Raw genomic sequence first — 4,518 nt, 5'->3', positions numbered from 1 at the left:
CAGGGTTTCACCACATTGCCCAGGCTGGTCTCGAACTCCTGAGCTTAGGCAATCCGCCGGCCTCGGCCTCCCAAAGTGCTAGGATTACAGGCGTGAACCACCATGCCTAGCCAGTTTATTTTAATATATTAGTCTTGTAATGTTCCTAAACTCATTCATTAGTTCTAGTAGTGTTTTGTTTTGTTTTGTTTGTTTATTTATTTATTTATTTGCTGAGACGAAGTCTCCCTCTGTCACCCAGGCTTGAGTACAGTGGCACGATCTCAGCTCACTGCAACCTCCGCCTCCCAGCTTCAAGTGATTCTCCTGCCTCAGCCTCCTGAATAGCTGGGAGTACAGGTGTGTGCCACCACGCCCGGCTAATTTTTACGTTTTTAATACAGAAGGGGTTTCACCATATTGGTTAGGCTAGTCTCGACCTCCTGACCTCGTGATCTGCCCACTTCGGCCTCCCAAAGTGCGGGGATTACAGGGGTGAGCCACTGCACCTGGCCCAGTTCTAGTAGCTTTTAATAGATTTGTCAGCTTTCTGTATAGATGCTCATATTGTCTGCAAATAGACAGTTTTACTTTTTCTTTCTTTCATTGTTTTTTTTGAGACAAGGTCTTGCTCTGTCACCCTGGCTGAAATGCAATGGTGTGAACACAGCTCACTGCAGCCTCAACCTCCTGGGCTCAAGTGATCCTCTTGCCTCAGCTTCCTGAGTAGCCTGGACCACAGGCACACAACGCCAGCCTGACTTTTTAATTTTTTATAAAGACAAGTTCTCACCATGTTGCCTAGGCTGATCTCAAACTCCTGGGCTCAATTGATCCTCCCGCCTTGGCCTCCCAAAATGCTAGGATTACAGGAATAAGCTACCACACCCAGCCTACTTTTTCTTTTATCAGATGGCTATCTTTTGTTTCTTTTTCTTGCCTAACCCCACTAGCTGGAAACCTCAATACAATGTTGCCTAGAAGGGGTGAGATCTCACATCTTTGTCTTATTCCCAAGCACGGGAGGAAATCATCAGTCTATCACCATTAGGTATAATTTTGGCTGCGGGTTTTTCATACACGTCCTTCACCAATCAGGTTGAGGATGTTGCCTTCTAGTTATTCTTTGCTAAAAGAGTGGATGTTGGATTTTTGTCAATGTGTTTTCTGTAACGATTGAGGTTATCATCTAGGTTTTCTGTTTTGTTAAAATGACTATATTGATTCAGTTATTTTTATTTTTTTCAGACATGAGGCCTTGCTGTGTTGCCCAGGTTGGAGCGCAGTGGCTATTCTAAGGCATGATTACAGTGCACTGCAGCCAGAAAACTCCCAGCCTCAAGCCATCCTTCCACCTCAGCCTCCCAAGTAGCTAGGACTAGAGGTGCACGCCACCACACCCAGCTCGATTCTTTTTTTTTAATCTGGAAAGATTTCTGGAAGATTGATTCATTTTTGAATGTTGAACCAACCTGGCAACACTGGGATAAATCCCCTCTTTATTTATGATTGAATTCACTTTGCTAAAATTTTGTTTAAATTTGTTGGTCATTATGAGTATTGGTCTGTAGTTTTGTTATAATGTCTTTATCTGACTTTAATATTAGAATAATGCTGGTTTCATAAAATGAGTTGGAAAATGTGGAATTGGTATTATTTCTTCTATAAATGTTTGGTAGAATTCATGAGTGAAGCCACCTGGGCCTAGATCTGTCTTACTGGGAAGGTTTTTAACTACACATTCAATTTCTTTAGCAGATGTAGAACTATTCAGGTAATCTACTTCTTGAGAGAACTTTGGTAGTTTGTGTCTTTCAAGGAATTTGTCCATTTTGTCTGGGTTGTCAAACTTATTGGCATAAAGTTGTTCACAATTGTGTAGGGGAAACTCTATCCGTGCTTTCTTTTGCTCTCACACCATGACAGTCATCAACACAGAAGCTTTCGGTGACCAAATGTGTGGGGGTTTTCCTCCACACACCAAGCAGCAGACACCAGCCGGGTGTCCTCTGATCTAGTTCTGACACCATCTACCTGGAGTCCCACACTCTCAGACACCAGTCATAAATCCAGGCCTCTGGAACTTCTGACTGGCTTCAAGTCAGGGTTCCAGTGACCCCCTCTTTGGGTTTGACTAATTTGCTGGAGTGGCCCACAAAACTCAGGGAAACACTTACTTAGTTTACCAGTTTATTATAAATCATAAGGCACAGGATACAGATGAAGAAACGCATAGGGTGAGGTATGGGGAAAGGGGTGTGGAGCTTCCATGCCCTCCCTGGGTGCCACTGTGCAGGAACCTTCGCATGTTCAGCTATCTGGAAGCTCCCTGAACCCTGTCCTCTCGGTTTTTAATGGAAGCATTCCTTTCCCCAGAGTACAGGGTGCAAGTTCGTATAGGAGGGTCTTTTTTTTTTTTTTTTTTTTTGAGAGGGAGTCTGGCTCTGTCGCCCAGGCTGGAGTGCAGTGGCCGGATCTCAGCTCACTGCAAGCTCCGCCTCCCGGGTTTACGCCATTCTCCTGCCTCAGCCTCCCGAGTAGCTGGGACTACAGGCGCCCGCCACCTCGCCCGGCTAGCTTTTTGTATTTTTTTAGTAGAGACGGGGTTTCACCGTGTTGGCCAGGATGGTCTCGATCCTCCTGACCTAGTGATCCGCCCGTCTCGGCCTCCCAAAGTGCTGGGATTACAGGCTTGAGCCACCGCGCCCGGCCAGGAGGGTCTTAAGACCCACAAGGAGAGAGGCAGGGGAACATTAGAGTCCTGCCTTGGAGCAGGTGAAGAGGGCAGGTCAGAGGCCTGTCCCTGAGGCCTAATACACTCAACAAAAGACTGTAACGAGGGCTATGGGAGTTACGTGCCAGAAACTGTGGATGAAAACCAATATACATCATAACACCACAATAATGCTCCTTATGTTCCTGCTAATATTTGCAGAATGTCTAAGGAAGTCACCTCTCTCATTCCTCATTGATAATTTGAGTCTTCTCTCTTTTTTTAAAAAAAATAATCTGGTAGTAAGTTTATCAATTTTATTGATCTTCTCAAATAACCAGCTTTTGGTTTCATTCATTTTCTCTATTATTTTTCTGTTTTCTGGTCCACTGATTTCTGCTTTGATCTTCATTATTTCCTTTCTGTTGCTTAGTTTGGTTTAATGTGGTCTCTTTTTTCTAGTTTCTTTTTTTCTTTTTTTTTTTTGAGGCGGAGTCTCGCTCTGTCGCCCAGGCTGGAGTGCAGTGGCCGGATCTCAGCTCACTGCAAGCTCCGCCTCCTGGGTTTATGCCATTCTCCTGCCTCAGCCTCCCGAGTAGCTGGGACTACAGGCGCCCGCCACCTCACCCGGCTAGTTTTTGTATTTTTAGTAGAGACGGGGTTTCACCGTGTTAGCCAGGATGGTCTCGATCTCCTGACCTCGTGATCCGCCCGTCTCGGCCTCCCAAAGTGCTGGGATTACAGGCTTGAGCCACCGTGCCTGGCCTCTAGTTTCTTAAGGTGTAAGCTGAGGCCATTGATTTGAGACCTCCATTTTTTTCTCATATGGACACTTAATGCTATAAATTCTCCCCAAATGGCTGTTTTAATGGTACCTCCGACATTCTGATACGTTGTGTGTTCATTTTCATTCAGTTCAAAGAAGACTTTGTAATGTCCCTTTGATTTCTTCCTGACCCATGGCTTATTTTACAAGTGTGTTATTTAGTTTATAAGCATTTGAGGATTTCCCAGAGGTCTATAATTGATTTCCAATTTAATTTCATTGTGGCCAGAGAAAATACTTAACATGATTCTAATCTTATAAAGTTTATTGAAACTTGGTTTATGACTCAGAATATGATCTATCTTGGTAAACTTTCCATGGGCACGCACTTGAAAATGTGTGTTCTGTTCTTGGGGGGCCTATTTTAGGCCACGTTGGTTGATAATGTTGAAATCTTCTATATCCTTAATGCTTTTTCTATTTTCACGCTCTACCATTAATTGAAGCAGAGGTATTGAAATCTCCAGCCATAATTGGAAGTTTCTTTATTTCTCCTTATCATTCTATCAGTTTTTGCTTCATGTGTTTTGAAGATCTATGTGCATAAACATTTAGGATTTTTATGTCTTCCAGGTGAATTGACCCCCTTGTCATTGTGAAATGCACTATCCCTGTGAAATCAACTTTGTCTAATATTAATCTAGCCACTCCAGCTTTCTCTGACTTTTTCCATCCTTTTTACTTCTACCTTTTTTTTTTCTTTCTCTTTGAGATGTAGCTTCAGCCTTGTTGCCCAGGCTGGAGTGCAATGGTGCGACCTCAGCTCACTGCAACCTCCACCTCCTAGGTTCAAGCGCTTCTCCTGCCTCAGCCTCCCGAGTAGCTGGGATTACAGGCACCCGCCACCACGCCTGGTTAATTTTTTTTTTTTTTTTTTTTTTTTAATAGAGACAGGGTTTCACCACATTGCCCAGGCTGGTCTCGAACTCCTGAGCTTAGGCAATCCGCCGGCCTCGGCCTCCCAAAGTGCTAGGATTACAGGCGTGAACCACCATGCCTA

This window comes from Colobus angolensis, unplaced genomic scaffold (assembly GCF_000951035.1).
Source record: "Colobus angolensis palliatus isolate OR3802 unplaced genomic scaffold, Cang.pa_1.0 Scaffold425, whole genome shotgun sequence".
NCBI classification, from domain to species: domain Eukaryota; kingdom Metazoa; phylum Chordata; class Mammalia; order Primates; family Cercopithecidae; genus Colobus; species Colobus angolensis.
This window is presented reverse-complemented; position numbering follows the sequence as displayed.